This window comes from Equus caballus, chromosome 28, assembly GCF_041296265.1.
Source record: "Equus caballus isolate H_3958 breed thoroughbred chromosome 28, TB-T2T, whole genome shotgun sequence".
In the NCBI taxonomy this organism is placed as follows: domain Eukaryota; kingdom Metazoa; phylum Chordata; class Mammalia; order Perissodactyla; family Equidae; genus Equus; species Equus caballus.
In genome coordinates this window covers 26,677,934-26,697,246 of record NC_091711.1, presented here as the reverse complement: position 1 = coordinate 26,697,246, position 19,313 = coordinate 26,677,934, and the positions used below count along the sequence as shown (strand labels likewise).

General features: G+C 35.0%; 1 protein-coding gene across 12 annotated transcripts in view; it reads left to right on the top strand.

Moving 5' to 3' along the window:
* Window positions 1-19,313, top strand: part of CDK17 (cyclin dependent kinase 17) — a 108,755-nt gene that overhangs the window by 29,408 nt on the left and 60,034 nt on the right. The window contains exons 1-2 of one of the 12 annotated variants that reach the window (XM_070254520.1): window positions 14,542-14,651; window positions 17,299-17,593. The exons of 10 other annotated variants lie outside the window; for them this stretch is intronic. The gene's annotated coding sequence lies outside the window, so the exon portion shown is untranslated. Of the gene's footprint in view, window positions 1-14,541; window positions 14,652-17,298; window positions 17,594-19,313 lie in introns of those variants that run through there. One more of the 12 variants, XM_070254521.1, reaches the window with a different exon arrangement.

Below are 19,313 nucleotides of genomic sequence, written 5' to 3'. Positions count from 1 at the left end.
TCAAAAAAAAAAAATTTGTTCTTTAAGAGGCATCATTAAGAAAATAAAAGGCAAACCACAGAACAGGAAAAAAATATTTGCAATACGTATGTCTGACAAAGGACTTATATAATACATAAAAAAGTCTTTAATAAGACAACAATTAAAAATGGGCACAGGATTTGAAGAAGCTATAGGAGTGGATAAGAAGCACTTGAAAAATGGTGACATCATTCGTCACTAGAAAAATGCAAATTAAAATGACAGATGTCACTTAGAATGGCTAAAATTAAGATAGAGAATACCAATGTTTATGAGGATGTCAAGCAACTGGAACAGATACATTGCTGGTGAGGAATATAAATGCCACTTTGGAAAACGACATTCCTTATAAAGTTAAACTTCTACCATATGACCCAGGAAAATGATTTGTACAAGAATGTTCATAGGAACTTTAACCACAATATTGAAAAACTGGAAACAACCCAAGTGATTATTAACAGATAATGAAAAAAATTTGATATGTCCATACAGTAGAATACTCATCAGCAACAAAAATAAACAAACTCCTGGGGCCAGCCCCATGGCCTAGTGGTTAAGTTTGGCATGCTCTGCTTCAGTGGCCTGGTTTTGGTTCCCGGGTGCGGACCTATACCTCTGGTGGGCAATCATGCTGTGGCAGTGACCCACATACAAAATAGAGAAAGATTGGCATAGATGTTGGCTCAGGGCAAATCTTCCTCAGCAAAAAAGAAAAAGAAAAGAAAAGAAACTGTTGATATATGCAACAACATGGATTAATCTCAGAATTGACTCAGTGTTGAGTCAAGAAGTTACATGTATAAGAGTACATACTCTTATGTGATTCAGTTTACATGAGATTCTAATGAATGTACTACCTTAACTAGAATTTACAACTATGTCCTGGGGGGGCTTTGGGGAGAAGAAGAAGAAAAAAAATTAAAAAAAAAAAAAGAGTATACTACCTTAAAGGGCTGACAGACAGTAAGCTGCTAATGGAGCAGCTTGATCATCTTCCAGCACTGTGAGCTCTCTTTCAGTGTGTAAAGTTCAAAAAGCACTGTTTATTTTTTTATTAATTTTTTTTGTGAGGCAGATTGACCTGAGCTAACACCTGTTGCCAATCTTCCTCTTTTTGCTTGAGGAAGATTGCTGCTGAGCTAACATCTGTGCTAGTCTTCCTCTGTTTTGTACATGGAACGCTGCCACAGCATGGCTTGATGAGCAGTGTGAAGGTGTGTGCCCAGGATCTGAACCCGTGAACCCTGGGCCACCAAAGCAGAGCACATGTTCTTAACCACTATGCTACCAGGCTGGCCCTACAATCTTTTTTTAAATTTTTTTAAATCGTGATCTCTTAAATGAGTAGAACCTAATGGAACATTAGGATTCTGTGGAACCCCAGTTGAAAAACTGTATTGGGAGTTCTAATTATAATCTAATTGATGACATTTTATTTACTTTCTTTCCAAACTGGAGATGATGTGAATTTTGATTAGATGTATAGAATGTATATCTGGGAGTCATTTCTTTAATTGTCTTTGTCCCCTGAAATAACTTTTGAGAGTTATTAATTATAAATGTTCATGGTCTGGCTTCTTCCGTTAATACACCTTGGATACCAAAAAGACATATTTAAAATAGCTGATTTATGATATAGAAATAATTTTTGTCAGTTTCCAACCAGTCCCCCAACCCCCTACCCAAAACATCCAGCAGCAGTATATAAGAGGTGAAATGAATTTCTCAAAGACCAAAATTACTTTGGTGTTTAATGTCTCCTTATTAATATTGTCATCACTATGTGCTACATATGATTGCTTGCTTTATGAAATAAAAAAAGCAGTATGTGATTAGAGTAGGGGTCAACAAGCTACAGCCCTAGAGCTAAAAATGGCTTTATGGCTTTACCTGTTGGAAGGTTGTTTGAAAAGAATTTGGCAGACTGTATGTGGCCCACAAAACCTAAAATATTTATTATTGGTTAGTTTTCAGATAAAATTTGCTGACACCTGAACTAGAGAATCCTCTAATAGGGTTATTTTCAGAACCAAGATTTTATTTTAAAAAAGTGTGCTATGAACATTTTATGTTCAGTTAATTGTTTTGATGTAAGAAAGCAGAATTTATCATAAATATAATTATTTTAACAGCTTTATTGAAATATAATTTATGTCTGTAAAGTTTACTCCTTTAAAATGTACAATTTGGTGGTTTTTAGTATATTTACAGTTGTACAATCAAATTGTACCCCAGTTAAAGTTTGGGGTATTAAAATAGATGCTCTTATTTTGGTATTGATTATTTATATAATTTCCTCAGAAGTCATGAGAAGAATCAAATAGTTTGGTTTAACTAGAGTTTTGTAATTCTAAATATTTGGAATATATTACCTTAAGTATCTAGGATACAGACATAAAATTATATAGGTGGTACTGCTGGCTGTTAGACTATTTTGTCAGCTTCAGACTACCCCTTCTAAACCTTATTTTGTGGAATAGGATGGAGCTGGGACCCTGTTAAATTCTATCAATAGGAGGTACCAATGGGAGAAAGGAAAGCAAGAGAAAGGGACAAGGAATTTTGCTCCTCCTTGTTTACGTCTTCCTGTCAATGTCTCCATAGCAACAGGACTTCACTCTGGCAGGAATAAGAGTGGCAAATGGCTCCAATTTGCAGTTTTTCCACACTTACAGAACCATGCTCATCACATCTCCTCTGAGCTACCAACACATCAGCTAGCCATTTCCTCTCTCTCAGAGATCTGGGTCCCAGTTTCATAGGGTTTCTCCTCCAAGCTTCTGAGTTTTGGTGCTTCCAACCACTTCCCTTTGTTTCCCTCAGTTTTGGGGTCATAGCTGCTTCCTGCAATTACTCTCTCTGTGATAATCTGTGTCCTCTTTTTTGCCTTTTCAGTTCTCCAATTCCTGATTAATAATTTATATTAAATTTTCTCTCTTAAAATTTCTGGTGTAGTTCTGTCTTTTGAGTCATCGCTAATACTGGTCAAAATAATAGGCCTTTGAAAACCAAACTCCTGGAGATCACATTAGACCACTCTTCATTTCGTAGTTATTGAGCTTCTGCAGTGTGCTGGGCCTTTCCTTGTTCTCTGTATTGTTTATCAGATGTCCTCATCTGTGGTCCCAGAGCTGCTTGAACATATGTTATTATCGCACTTCATGGTTGTCTGCTTTTCTATATTTTCACCTCGAGGCCAGTGATACTGTCTTTTGTCTCTCTGTCCTTAGTTCCTAACACAGGATTTGTATATCCTAGGTGTTCCATGAGTATTTTATTTAATGAACGTGCTTGTAGAATGATTGTAAAGGGCATAAGTCATGATAAAAATTATCTGATGAAGGAAAGGATCTTATTTATGTAATTTTTGGCATTTGAAGGCCCTCAGATATTGAGATGTTTAAACCAAATGTTAATATGGCATCAAAGATTATATGATACCCCTCCAAAAATCACACTCCTGAGGCTTGATTGGGTCTTTCTGGCTTACTTGTTCCAGTTAAGTTGTTTGTGAGATGGAAGATGCTTCATTCTTACTGGCACATCTTCACCAACTCTCTACAGCTATTCCAGGGAAGAATCCAAACCCATCCGTCATGATACCTCTCAGGTTATCAGGCCTCTGCTTATCATGTCTCACTTTTAATTAGACCTTCAAGCTTCCCTTTCTCTTCCGCCTTCATTATGCTCATAGAGTGAACCCTGTTTCTTCAATGTACTTTCATCATTATTATTTAATAATGCTATATGCTAGATACAGGGCCACCCAGAGGGCTTCCAAGTCTTCTAGTTATGTTGCTTGCAATGTACTTTCCTCTCCAGTGTTTAATGGGATCACCCTGGCCTACTCTATCCCAATTCCAGACCCTTTCCTCCATCATAGTATACCTTATAGGCATCCATGTCATTCCTATTGTAATATCCTTTAGTGCAGGCTACCTCTCCCTCATTGTAAATCAAACCAGTTAAATCTATGGTTACTGTTTTCCAAGATGAGAGTTTTGAGGACATCTTTCTAGTCCTACTTTATTTTCTTTGGAGTAGGGAATATGTTGATCAACTAACTATGGGTGGTTTGATTGTCTTAGTCTATAATACTGAGATTTTAGGGGAAGAGTAAATATTTCCTTGAAATTTCTTTATACTTTTTGAGAGATACAGATTATTTGTTGTTGTTTTTGATCTTTTAGAATTTTGATGGGGATTTGGTTTACATTTGACCTTTTCTTTATTTTCTAGTTGAATTTTCATATTGTTAAATCTTTTAAAAACCAATTATGTTTGTTATTTCTTTCTAATCTTGAATTTTTAATACATCATATAATGCTAACATTTCACTCAATGTTTGTCTCCAGATGCTAAAACATTGTGAAATCGTGAAAATTCTTCACATATATTCTGACTCTCCTCTTGGGAATATGGTAGAAATTCCTGCCCACTTAAAATTAAGTGTAGCCTTGTGACTTGATTTAGCCAGTGAAGTGTGAGTAAATATAATGTGTGATACTCTTAGATGGAAGCTATAAGAGTTAATCCCCTTCCTATGGTGGGTGCCACTGCAGCCCAGTCCTTGAAGACTTGGAGCAGAGCCCCTGGTCAACTCTCAGTGGACAAACAGCATGAAAGAATAAAATTTAAGTTATTTTAAACCACCAAGATTTGTTGGTGTTTGTTAGCATGATCTAATCAGACCTGGCTTAGGCAATTTGTGCTAATCAATATGACTTTTTTGTAGGAATAACATTCATTGAGCAAACACATGTCAGGTAAAAGTAGTTGTTCTCCCAGGGTATATGTGTCTTTGAAGTTCAGCTTAAGTAGTTGTAATAATCAGTATAAGTTATGAAGAGAATCTGCTAGAATAATTAGTTAGGTGTCTTATTTGTGGGCAAAATAGTGTGGTGACAAGGGTTAGATAATGTTGGTGGGCCAGGAAAAGAAGGGAAGCCATGAATGGAATGATACGTCTTCCAAAAGAGACCACATTTCATATCTGATAACATTAAATATAGGCCATTTGTTTCAGGGAAAAAAAGAAAAATCCATCTGTCCACAGTCAGTTTTGGAAACTCATCTGTTAAGTCACCAACCTGAGATTACACAGTTGCTTAGTGGCAGGACTGGAAAAAAGAAATCATCCCTTTTGACTGTAGCTCTCTGTCCTTTTTATTATTAAAAGATTTAATTTATTCTCTTAAGATTTTTAATCCACTCTTAATCTTTAATTAGGCCTCTCTTTCCTAGAGTTTCTTTTTTCCCCCCTAAATTTATTAACATTTTTTTCATCAATTTGCACAGAATTGTGTTAACCATAATTCTTGGCTCATGGCACATTATCCCCACTGGTCTGTGCATGATCTGCTTATCTAGTGTGAATGTATTTATACATCAATAAAATAATTAACATCTGTGAATCCAACTTCTCAAACATTGCCAGTAATTTACATCTTCCTATGTGTTCTCCTTGCCTCTCCCTAAATGGTAATTATCACCCTGGACTTTGTCTTTCAGTCTTCTGCATTTTATAAAAGTTTTATCATATATATGTTTATCTAAATAATATATATTTTTATTTTTATTGTTTTTGTTTTTATAAAAGGAATATACTCAATGTAGTCTTTTGGACTTTGCTTTTTTTTAAAATACCATGTTACTAATAGTCATTCTTGTTGCATGTGGTTGTAGTTCATTCATTTTTACCACTGTATAATCTTCCATTCTGCAAATTTACCGTAATTTATCCATTTTCCTGTCTATAGACATTTGGGTTATTTCCAGTATTATGCTATTACAGACATGTTGCTATGAGCGTTTCTCTTCATATTTCTGGGCAAATGTGTTAAAGTTTCTCTTGAATATGTACCCAGGATAAGACTCGCAGGATAATAGGGTGTGCAATGTTTACCTTTACAAGATGGTACCTAATTAATTTCCACCGTTATAATAATGCTGTTTGTTTGTTATTTTTTTGTCTTGACCAGGGTTGCCAGAGGTTTCCCTATTTTATTAATCCTGAAAGAACTAGGGAGAGTAATTATGAAGCTTGTTGCAGTGGTTTAGATAATAAATTATCATGGTTTAAACTAAAGCCTAACAGTAGAGATAAAGAGAGGGGATAGGATTAAGAAATGTGAGTGTATGAAAGCAACCTGCTCTGATTTGATGAGCCAGTTGCATATGGCAGTTGAGGGAGTGGTGAGGGTAAAGAATGACTCCTGAGTTTTTGGCCTATGTGTGAATCAGGGGTGTAAACGGTCACTTTTTCTGACCTTGTAATTGAAAAGTGCCCAGGTCAGTTTTGCTTTTCTTTTGTTAGTTTCTGTGCCATTATTTTTTTATTTTAAAAATAAGACATTATTACCTCCTGCTAGTTGTTGAAATACTGTTTTTTACATACTAATGCTTGGGAAATATTTTATACAAACTACTTTACCTTCCTCAAGAAGAATTTGAAGCTGTTGTCCTAACATTATCACTAGTTCACTCTTCACCAAATAAAATAAGCTGGATTGCTCTAGAGAGAAGATAGATCAGGTACTGTAGAAAGCTGTAAACTCCTAGTACTTTCCTTATTGCTTAAAAATGTTAGTTTTCAAGGGATTAAGAAAAGTAATTTGAAGCCCAGAATATTCAGTAATCTACTGTACCTTCTTGTAGTTGTACTTTGAGAAATACAGTACTAATACACAAACCCATAATTAGGAGCTCTCACCACTTAACTGAGATATACAATGATAATTTGAATTGCCTTCTTTGTTTTTGAATTACAGAGGAGGAATTTAAATTTTTCTAGAGTAATAATGTTTCACTAGCCACCGGAGATGATGATTGATTTTCAAGTGTTGGAGATAATTGGCAGAGCAAGTGTTTTAAAAACAGCTCTTTTATCTTTCAGTGAACTCCTGGTTTTACAATTTAAAGGGTTTTTTTTTTAATCACAAAGAATTTGGTAAAATAAATTTAGCTGGAGTAAATAATTAAAAAAGAATTTGGTCCATTTACAAAGGAATAGATAAAAATTAATGAAGGCTTACATTTTTCAGATACCATTTTGCTTCCAAATCTTTGCTGCTTTTTCAATGGGCCTTTTCCTTTTCGTGTATAACCATTTGGGTATCAAAATGAGGCACTACCTCAAGTGATTACAATTGCTCTCTTGGTTCTGCTCTGAGTAAGACCATTATTATCAAAAGCATCAGATGACATTTCTAATACATGACTTTCTGAATTCACTGAAACTGAACAGCTGTTTCAAACAAATGCTCTTTCTGTGGGGATTTATCATCTGCAATTCAATTGATGATTATTCATGATGAAAGTGTCTACATTTTGAGTAATTTTTAAATCAGATTTGAATCATATTTTGAATTTTAACTTACTGCCCAACAGACAGTGTATGCAAAAATACATGTTTAAAGAAAATAATTAAAATAACTTTCAGTGGAATAATAGTATCTTCTAAAAGCCAGAAGGATTTGGGAGATTATTTATACCAGTGAATGTGTTGAGATAGCACATTAATAAGCCTGTTAACAGGCTTCTCAGCAACTGGTTTAGGTTTTGTCTAAGCTGTTATTGAATCCAGGGATAATGAGTAGGATGTCATTTCATGTACCTGTAGGGCTTCCAGTGTAGTGAACTAAATGTCTTGATCGTTACAGCCTTAATATAGTCAGCCAATCAAATTTTGCATAAATTGTCGCATTCACGAAAAGTGCAATTTGACTATTCTCTTTGTTGAATGAATTGTTTGGCTTTTCTATTATAAAAGTATTTATTGTATTAACCTGGATTACACTCAACTTGCATTACTACAACTTCATCATTCTGGAAATGATATAACATCTCCCCAAACTAAGTTTCTTGTGGGTGGAGTTCATATCTTATGTGTCTTTCTGCCTTCAGTGACTCCTGTATTGCCTGGACATGGTAGAGCCTCTGTGTGAATGTTTGTTGAAGGAATGAATAAAACTTTTTAACATAAAAGGGAAAACCCAAGCAGAGTGGTCAGAAAGATCTAAAACTTTGCCAGTTAATAGATTGACTTTAGATATGAAGAAACATCTTAGGTTATAAAAGATGACTAATCTCTATTATTTGTTTTCATTTTATCAGGTATTTATGAGCTCCTATTGGGTGCCAAGTTTTGTTCTAAATGCTGGGTTGTACTAAATTCAACAATGAACAAAACATTAAGTCCCTGCTCTCAAAGAGATTAAATTATAGTAGAGGGAATCAGCAATAAACCAATATTTAGAATGTCAAGCAGTAAGGCTGTGGAGAAAATTAAAACAGGTAAGGGGAATAGAGTGTAAACGTGGATTTAGAATTGTCACTATTTTAAACAGGGTGACCAGGGAAGTGATGTTTGAGTAGAACCCAGAAGGAAGTAAGCCATAAACATATCTGGGAGAACTGCCTTCTAGGCAGAGGAAGAACTAGTGCGAAGGCAGGATCAGCAAAGAGGCTGTGCTGCGCTGATAGAGTAGCTTGGGTGGGGACAGATGGTAGCAGATGAGGTTAAAAAGGAGAGTGGCAGACAGGTCATGTAGGGCCTAGTAAGCCATTTAAGCACTTTGGGTTTAACTATTGGGTAAAATGCCAATCGGAGGATTTTGAAGAAGAAAGATGATGTTATTTGTGATTTAGTATGTTTGCTCTGGCTGCTATATAGAAAATACACTATTATGGGCAGTGGGGCAGGGAGGGGAATGATGGTGGGGTGGGAGCAGGAAGACCAGTTAGGAAGTTCTAAATATTCTAGGCAAAGAGATGGTGGGGCTTGGGTCAGGTTTTTTAGCAGTTCAGGTGGTAAGAAGTGGTCAGACTCTGAATATATTTTGAAGGAGGAGCCTACAGGTTTTGGTGATGCATTGACTGTGGGTGTGAAAAAAGAGAAGATGACCAGAGCAGATGATGAGTTACCTTTTGGGATAATGAAGACTGGAAGAGAAGCAGCGTTTGGAAGAAGTAGAGATGGATGTGTTATTTTCTCCTTTATTCTGTCCATTATGCTACACTTTAATTCTTCTTTAGCTAGAAGAAGAAAGAGTTGCTTCCTAACTCTCTGGAAATGTGGTACTATGGAAGGAAAACTAAATTGGGATCCCTAACGTGGAATTTTACAACCTGACTCTCTTCTAGAGACTTGGCCAGATTACTTCACTTTTTTGAACCTTTTCCAGCTCTGTTTTCTTAATCATAAAATGAATTGGTTGGCTCAGATTCTCTCTCACATCCCATTGTTGGTCACAATTTGTGTCTCTCTCCATTCTTTTTGGAACTGCTTTGATGACTTCTCCTTTATCCACTTATTAATTGTAGACATCTTTCCGTCTTTTTACACATATTCTTCCTGTCTTCAATTAGTTTTATAAATATAACTCTGAAATCTACACTTTAAACTGACCTTTTTTCTGAGTTCCAGATTTATTTAAATTTATCCCAGTAGGTTTAATCCTGAATTCATTTTTCCCCCCAAACTTGCTGTTCTTCCTGTGCTTGGCAATTGGTAATGTTGATTTTATGATTAATACTATTATTAATAGCTGACCATTAACCTTATTGACTTATTAATGTTCAGTTTGCTAAGATAGGTTAATTGGAATTAAATTGGGAAACTAACCCAGCAGATCTTACAGTGTGATCTGTGATCCTGAAACCCTTTCAGGGAGCCTGCAAGGTCAAAACTTAATTTTCATAATACCAAAATATTATTTGCCTTTTTTTTTTTTTTTTTTACTGTATTGACATCATTCTGATGATACATATGCAGTGGTGTGTAAAACTTCTGTCTCCTTATTTCAAATCATAGCAGTGGCATTCTTCCCCTACCTGCATTTACAGGGAAGGAAACAGAAACAGTTTCACTTAAGAAAGTTTTTGATGAAACAGTGAAATGTATTAATTTTCTTAAATCTCCCTTTTGAATACATGTCTTTTTAAATACTCTGTGTGATGAAACAGGTAGCATAAAACATTTCTGCTGCGTGGTACAGCCATTTAAAAGAATGATGTATGGCTACATTTATTTCCATAAATACATCTCCATGACCTAGTTGAGGGGGAAAAGCTGAAATATAATAAGCGCCTAATTTGGGTCTGGACTCTGTTACAGATTTAGTCATTATTTAGTTCACCACTGGTATCAAAAGTTTTGAGTGCAGAATCAGGACTTTCCCTTCATTAGAGCTTGGGATCTGAGCACCTGTGAGACTCAAGAAATCTCTTCATGCTTTATAGCCCAGCGAACAGTTAGTAAAACTGTAAGAGATCTCTGTTTCACAGCCCAGCTCCTGGGATTTTGAGCAGCTAGGACGTTTTCTTTTCTCTTTAGCTCCACCCCTGGCTTTCCTCGCCTCTGGGGAAAGCATTCACTTAATACCTTGATGCCTTCCTTCAGTGGGCATGGCCTTGCACTTGGTGAAGGTCCTGTGAGTGACAGAGTTTTCTCTTAGCACTGCTACCCTGTCACCAGTATTTTGCAGCCCTCCCTCCCCACTCCTCTGATGCAGCTCCAATACTTGGAAAGAATTCTTTTGAGAAAGTGCAAATTTGCTTTGTAAATGAGGCTGCTCAGGATTTTAATCAATCTTGCGAGCCCCTTAAAAGTTTTTTTAAAGTTGAGCTAGTTTTTCCCTTCTATAGCAGGTTCACTGCTCTTTTCTCCATGACCCCAGCCATGTTCTTTTTCTTGGAAAGGGCTTATTCCCTCTAGGAATTTAGCTCATTTATGTTTCTTTGCATCTCAGCTCTCTGAGTTTAAAAAACTATGATTTTATAGTCTGTCTGGCTTGTTCTTATTGTTGAGGTGGAAGCAACTATAGTCTTTTGAGTTTCTACATCCTAACCATAAGCAGGAGTCCTAATAGGCTGTTGTGTTCAAAATAATTGGCATAGGTTGACTATTTACATTGACATTATTTAGCCAGTTCTTTTAATAAAATTCTACTAAAATGAGGTATTGGCCATGTTTTTAGGCTTGATGAAAAACTGATGTGTGCAGACACAATAGTTAAAAAAATTTTTGTTGCGGTAAAATACACAAAACATATGTACAATTTTAAACATTTCTAAGTGTACAATTTAGTGACATTAAATACATTCAGAATGTTATGTAACCATCACCACTATCTATTTGTAGAACTTTTTCATCATCCCAAACAAAAATTCTATACCTGTTGGATAATAACTCCTCATTTGTGCCCTCCCTCCTACCCCCTGGTAACCTCTATTCTTCTTTCTGCCTCTATGAATTTGCCTGTTCTAGACATTTCGTATAAGTAGAATCATACAGTATTTGTTCTTTTGTGTTTATTCACTTAGTATAATTATTTCAAGGTTCACCCATGTTGTAACATGTGTCAGAACTTCAATTTCTTTTTATGGCAGAATAGTACTCCGTTGTGTATATACACATACACAACATTTTGTTTATCTGTTTATCTGTTGTTGGACACTTATGTTGTTTTCGCCTTTTGTCTATGATGATTAATGCTGCTGTTAACATTGGTGTACAAATACCTGTTTGAGTCCGTTTTCAATTCTTTGGGGTATATCCCTAAGAATGGAATTGCTGGATCATATGGTTGTTTTATGTTTAACTTTTTGAGGAATCCCCAGACGATTTTCCACAGTGGCTGCATATTTTAAATTCCCACCAGCAATGCACCAGTGTTCAGTTGTCCACATCCTCACCAACACTTGTTATTTTCTGGTTTTTGTTTTTTGTCTAATAGTCATCCTGGAAGATGTGAAGTGGTATCTCATTGTGGTTTTGGTTTGCATTTCTCTAATGAGTAGTAATGTTAAGCATCTTTTCATACACTTATTGGCCCTTTGTATATCTTTTGGTGCAATTTCTATTCAAGTCCTGTGCCTGTTTTTTTTAATTGAGTGCTTTTTGTTGTTGAATTGCAGGAGTTCTTTATATATTTTGGATATTAAACACTCATCAGATATATGATTTGCAGATATTTTCTCCCATTCTCTGGATTTTTTTCACTCTGTTGATAGTATCCCTAGATACTCAAGAGTTTTTAATTTTAATGAAGTCTAATTTGTCTATTTTTTTTGCTCCTTGTGCTCTTCGTGTCATATTTAAGAAATCATTGCCAAATCCAACTTAATGAATATTCCCACTATGTTTTCTTCTGAGAGTTTTATAGTTTCAGCTCTTAGTTTTAGGCTTTTGATCCATTCTGAGTTAATTTTTGCATATGGCAATGTAAGGGTCCAATTTCATCATTTTTCGTGTGACTATATCCAGTTTTCCCAGCACCATTTGTTGTAAAGACTATTCTTTCCCTGTTAAATGGTTTTGGCATCCTTGTCAAAAGTCATTTGACCATAGATCTGAAGGTTTCTTTCTGGGCTTTTATTTCTGTTCCCTTGGTCTATATGTCTATCCTTATACCATTGCTATAATGTTTTGATTACTGTAGCTTTATAGTAAGTTTTAAAATCAAGAAGTGTGAGTCTTCCAGCTTTATTCGTCTATTTCAAGATTGTTTTGGCTATTCAGAGTCCCTTGGAATTCCGTATAAATTTTAGCATGTGTTTTTCTATTCCTGTAAAAAACATCATTGGGATTCTATAGGGATTACACTGAATCTATGGATCACTTTGGGTAGTATTGTCATCTTCATATTAAGACTTTCGATACATGAATGCACGATGTCTTTGCATTTATTTAGATCTTCTTTAATTTCTTTCAGCAACATTTTGTAGTTTTCAGAGTACGAGTCTTATGCTTCTTTGATTAAAGTTGTTCGTAAGTATTTTATTGTTTTTTATGCTATTTAAATTTCCTCTTTTGTATGTTCACTGCAAGCTTATTGAATTACAACTGATTTTTCTGTGTCAATTTTGTATCCTGAAACTTTACTGAATTCATTTAATAGCTCAAAAAGGTTTTTATTTGTGGATTCTTTAGGGTTTTCCACATATAAGATCGTGTCATAGATCTGTGAATAGAGAGAGTTTTACTTCTTCCTTTCCAATTATGATGTCTTTTATTTCTTTTTCTTGCCTAATTGGTCTAGCTAGAACTTCCAGTTCTATGTTGAACAGAATTGGAGAAGGAAGGCATTGTTGTCTTGTTTTTGATCTTAGGGGTAAAATTTTAGTCTTTCATCCTTGAATGTGATGTTAGCTGTGGATTTTTTGTATATGGCCTTAATCATGTTGAGGAAGTTCCCCCTTCTATTCCTAGTTTTTTGAGTGTTTTTATCATGAAAGAGTATGAAATTTTGTTAAATGCTTTTTCTGCATCAATTGAGATGTTAATGTGGTTTTTCTCCTTCATTCTGTTAGTGTGGTGTTATTACATTGATTATTTTCTCATGTTGAATTTCCTTTGCCTTCTGGGGATAAATCTCCCTTGGTCATAAGTGTAATCTTTTTAGTAGGCTGCTCAATTTGGTTAGTATTTTGTTCAGGATTTTTACATCAGTTTGTTAGTATTTTGTTAAGGGTTTTTACATTTAAATTCATAAAGGATATTGGCCTGTAGTTTTCTTGTAGTGTCTCTGTCTGGCTTTGATATCAGAGTAATGCTGGCCTCAAAGGAAATGATCACTTCTTTTCAGTTTCTTGGAGTAGTTTGAGAAGGATTCTTTTTAATTCTTTAAATATTTTGTAGACTTCACCAGTAAAGATATCTGGTCCTAGGCTTTTCTTTGTTGGAAGTGTTTTGATTACTGATTCAAACTGCTTGTTTGTTGAATGTCAACTCATATTGTCTAATTTTATGGAGTCTATTTTGGTAGTTTGTATGTTTATGAGAATTTGTCCGTTTCGTTAGGTTATCCAATTTTTTGGTGGACAGTTGTTCATAGTAATCTCTTATAATCCTTTTTATTTCTGTGTAATTGGTAGTAATGTCATCACTTTGATTTCCAATTTTAGTAATTTGTCTTCTTTTTTTTTCAGTCAATCTAGCTAAAGGATTTATTTTGTTGATCTTTTCAAGGAACCAAATTTTGCTTTTGTTGACTTTCTCTGTCTTTTTCTAATCTTTATTTTGTTTACGCTCTAATCTTTATTATTTTCTCCCTTCTGCTATCTTTGGGTTTAATTTGCTCTTCTTCTAATAAAGCATACAGTATTGCTAGTAAAGCATACAGTTAGTCTGTTGATTCTTGAGATCTTCTTTTATTGTAGTTTTTATAGCTATAAATTTCTTTTTAGCACTACTTTTGTTGTCTCCTGTAGGTTTTGATATGTTGTATTTTTGTTTTCATTTGTCTCAGGGTATTTTCTGATATCTTTTGTGATTTTTTTCTTTTACCCATTGATTATTTGAGTGTACTATTTAATTTCCACCTACTTGTGAATTTTCTAGTTTTTTTTCCCATTATTGATTTCTAGTTTCATTCCATTGTGATTGGAAAACATACTTTGTATTTTAATCTTTTTAACTTTATTAAGACTTATTTTGTGATCTTACTAGTGTCTGTCATGGAGAGTGTTCCGTTTGTGCTTGAGAAGAATGTACGTTCTCCTGTTGTTAGGTGGAGTATTCTGTATATATCTGATAGGCTAATACACTAGGTGTATAGTGTTGTTTAAGTCCTCTATTTTCTTTATTGGTCTTCTGTCTGGTTATTCTATCCAGTGTTGAAAGTGAGGTATTGAAGTCTCCAATTATTGTAGAACTGTCTATGTCTTCTTTCAGTTCTGTTAGTTTTTACTTAATATATTTTCACCCTTTGTTGTTACGTATATACATAATTGTTATATCTTAATCTTTTATCAATATATAGTGTCCTCCTTTGTCTTCTGTAACCTTTCTTTGACAATTTTAGTCTCTTTCGTCTAACAAAAATATAGTTATTCCAGCTCTCTTTGGTTACTGTTTGCATTGAATACCTTTCTCTGTCCTTTTACTTTCAATCTGTTTGTGTCTTTGTATCTAAAATAAGTGTCTTGTAGACAGCATATAGATGGACCATATATATATATATATATATTTTTTTTTTTTTTTGAGGAAGATTAGCCCTGAGCTAACAGCTGCTGCCAATCTTCCTCTTTTTGATGGGGAAGACTGGCCCTGAGCTAACATCTGTGCCCATCTTCCTCTACTTGATATGTGGGATGCCTGCCACAGCATGGCTTGCCAAGTGGTGCCATGTCCACACTTGGGATCTGAACCGGCGAACCCCAGGCCACCAAAGTGGAATGTGTGAACTTAACCACAGTGCCACCGGGCTGGCCCCTGGACCATATATTTTGAAAATCCATTCTGCCAGTCCCTGCCCTTTCGTTGAAGAGTTTAAGCTACTTTACATTTAAAGTAATTACTGATAAGAACTTAATTCTTCCATTTAGCTGTTGTTTTCTTTGTGTCTTGTTTCTTGTTGCTCAGTTCCTCCATTATTGCCCTTTTTGCACTTAGTTGATTTTTTGTAGTGTACCATTCTGATTCCCCCTTTTTTCCTTTTCTGTAATTTTTAAATTTAATTTCTTAATTGTAATTCCCAAGTCACCATTAACATCTTAAACTTATAACAACCTAGTTTGAATAATACCAACTTAGGTCAATAGCATATAAACACTGTGATCCTATATATCTCCATCCTTTCCCTTTATGTTGTTATTGTTACAGATTACCTCTTTATATGTTGTGTGCCCATTAACATAGATTTATCATTTTTGTGTTGTGCCTTTGCTCTTTAAATCATACAGGAAAAGGCAGGAAAAAGAAGTTACAAATCAACAGTACAATAATCCTGTCTCTTATAACTTCATATGTACTTACCTCTACTGGTGTTCTCTATTTCATTTTATGGCTTTGAATTACTGTCTAGTATCCTTTCATTTCAGCCTGAAGCTCTCCCTTTGGCATTCTTGCAGAGCAAGTCTGCTAGTAATGAACCTCTTCAACTTTTGTTTATCTGGAAATGTGTTAATTTCTCCTTCATTCTTGAAGGATAGCTTTGCTGGATATAGAATTCTTGGTTGACAGATTTTTTTCCCCACCAGATTTTAAATACACCACTCCCAGTGCTGCTTGACATCATGGTTTCTGATGGGACATCAGCTTTTAATCTTATTGAGGGTCCTTTGTATGTGTCAGCTTGCTCCCCTCTTGCTTTCATGATTTTTTCTGTCTTTGAGTTTCAGCATTTTGAATATATGTTTCAGTATGGATCTCTTTGAGTTTATGCTTTTTGGAGTTCATTGAGAATCTTGGATGTTTGTGTTCATGTTTTTCATCAGATTTGGGAAGTTTTCAGCCATTATTTCTTCAAATTTTTCTTTTCTCTTCTCTCCTGAGACTCCTATGGTGCCTATGTAGGTACACTTGATGGTATCTTACAGGTCCCTAAGGCTCTGTTCATTTTTTTCCATTCATTTTTTCTTTCTGTTCCTTGGATTGTATAGTTCTGATGTTCTTCAAGTCACTGATCCTTTTTTCTTCCTACTTAAATCTCCTGTTGGACTGCTCTAGTGAATTTTTCATTTTAGTTACTGTACTTTTGAACTCTGAAATTTCTGTTTGGTTCCTTTTTTTTTTTTTTAGATTGGGAACTGAGCTAACATCTGTTGCCAGTCTTATTTTTTCTCTTCTTCTTCTTCTTCTCCCCAAAGCCCCCCAGTACATAGTTGTAGGTCCTTCTGGTTATGCTCTGTGGGACACTGTCTCAGCATGACTTGATGAATGGTGTCATGTCCACACCCAGGATCTGAATCGGTGAAAGCCTGGGCTGCCAAAGCAGAGCACGTGAACTCAACCACTCGGCCATGGGGCTGGCCCTGGTTCCCTTCTATAATGTCTGTCTCTTTTGATATTCTCATTTTTTTCATACATCGTTTTCCTGATTCTCTTTAGTTCTTTGCTCTTGGTTTCCTTTAACCCTTTGAGCATATTTAAGAAGTTGATTTAACATCTTTGACTACTAATTCCGTGTTCTGGACTAATTCAGGAATGATTTCTGTCAAATGCTTGCCTTCTTGTGAATGGCCTATGCTTTCTTGTTTGTTTCTGTGCTTTGTAATTTTTTGTTGAAACCTGGGCATTGTATTATAATGTAGTAACTCTGAAAACTGGATTCTCCCACTCCACAGGTCTGTCTTGGTTGTTGAGGACTGCTACCATCCATTTGTGACTTTGCCAAACTATTTTTGCAAATATATACTCCTGGTTGAGTGTGGTCATTGAAGGTTTTATTCCATTATCTTTATAGTCAGCTAGTAACCTGACAAAGATTTTCTTTAATATCTGGCTCAAACAACAAGAAAAAAACATTGCTCTTTCTCTAAATCTTCCAATAGATGCTGGTGCAAGAGCCCCCTGCCAGCCCCAAAGGGCCTAAAGAAGGCAAGTGTCTGCATCTGAGCCAGTCTCTCAAAGGTTCTATCAGACAGACCAAAATGTGCAACCCCCAGTTTTTTATGTCAAGGTTCCCCACTGTCTGCCCTAGCTCCAACCAGCTGCTCTAGGAATGTGGGTTACTGTCGTCATTACTGGGACAGGACCAAGGAGTGGGCAGTCTTGACTCATTTGCTCGTGTGCTTCTGCTATCAAGACCAGCAACCTTTCCCTTCAGCAAGCACTCCCCTGGTTATTGTAAGTGTCCAGTCAAGTTCCAGAGCTCTGAGATAGTTGATTCTGGTAGTTTTTTCCAGTTTACTGGTTGTTTTTAGTGGAAGAACCAACCACAGTAGCTTTCTACTATGACATTTCAAGTCAGATATTGTCTTTCTAATGTGGTATTTATGATCAGAGGAAAATCCTTGGTAGGTTTTTTTTTTTCCTAGTTTGTGTGTTTGACTATTCATACTATCAAAGGAGAAGAATCAGCCTCAGGTTTGAACACATAAAAGATTAAGATATTTAAATGTTTGGGGAAAAAATCTGTAAGCATGATTGAAATTTTATTTCAGTGCTCTGTCAGTGTTTATCCAATAACTGTTTTATGCAAATAAGAAATTTGTGTTTCTAGTGAAAAAAATTAATTTTTAAATGTTATTCCTCATTAAGTATGGTTAGCTTAAGTGTCCTAGAGAGCATCAGATGCTTATCATGATTTAATTATTGTGGGAAAAATAATAGAAATTTTGCTTACCAGCCACTTAATGACGTCACCTTATTTTCAGTAGGTTTAATTTAAAGCCATAGTCACTGCAGAAAATGTTATAAAGAAATAAACAAAAATATCTTTATTGTGAAGTCATGTTATTCTACTTGATATTTCAGAAAGATTGGCAATAGCAGGGTTAAATGGAAAAGTACTAGTCTGCCATTTCAATCTTAATTGAATCTAAACTTTGAATTGAATTGAAACTAAGATTTGAATCTAATTTTGATCTAAACTTTAGAATGCCCTATGTAAATTTTGCTTCTTTACCTAAAGAAAAGTCATTTAGGCATTTTAAAAACAATCTTTAGCTTTTTTTCCAACTTGTTTGGCAATTATTAATGAGAAGTTGCTTTAAGAATGTTTCAAAAATATAAGAAAATTACCACTCTAATAAGTCCTTTAATATTAGAGAAGTTTGAGTTATAAGGAAAACTTGTATCCAAAGATTTTCTTACTTGACGTGCCAAAAGGGCCACAATATGACACCATTTTTACAGGTAAATACTCATAGTAGAGGTTGTAGTTTGGGACTGTTTACAGCTTTACAGCTGTTGTCTTTTTTTAAAAAACTGTGTGTTTATGTGTTTCGCATTCCTGCAGCAAAACTCAGTTGGCATTCTAGAAAGGTTATCTGTAAGTAAGTAGAATAGTTACGCTTTTAGGTTAAAAAAAGAAAATTTTTCTTAATTGTATGGCAGGCAGTCCCAGATCAAGTTTAGCCCTAGGTGATAAAGTAAGATAACACATTACAGGTTCTTTTAAGCACTCATAGTTGGGAACTGATTTTGAACATTTTCAGCTATCCTTTGTATATGGAGAGTTATATGCAGTCATTCTGAGTATCATTTATTGCGTTTTTACCTTTTAAAATTTGATCTAGCTATGACCAAAAGCTAGAAGTCTTTTTGACAACTAGAAAAGCATAAAAGTTGTTTTGCATTATACACACACACACATACATATATGTATATATTTGAATGGGTATATATATATATATGGAGTATATATGTGTGTGTATAAATATATGTGATAAGTAAAAAAACTAAGTAGAATAATGGAATAGAGAGAGGTCAGGAAAGAGCCCTCTGAAGAGTAACATTTATGGTGAACTTTGAGCATTTATAATAGTTTACTATGTAGTTAAGTCTTTAAATTATTAAAATGTTTGTGGAGTTTTTATTTCGGGTTTATTTTACATTATAGCAC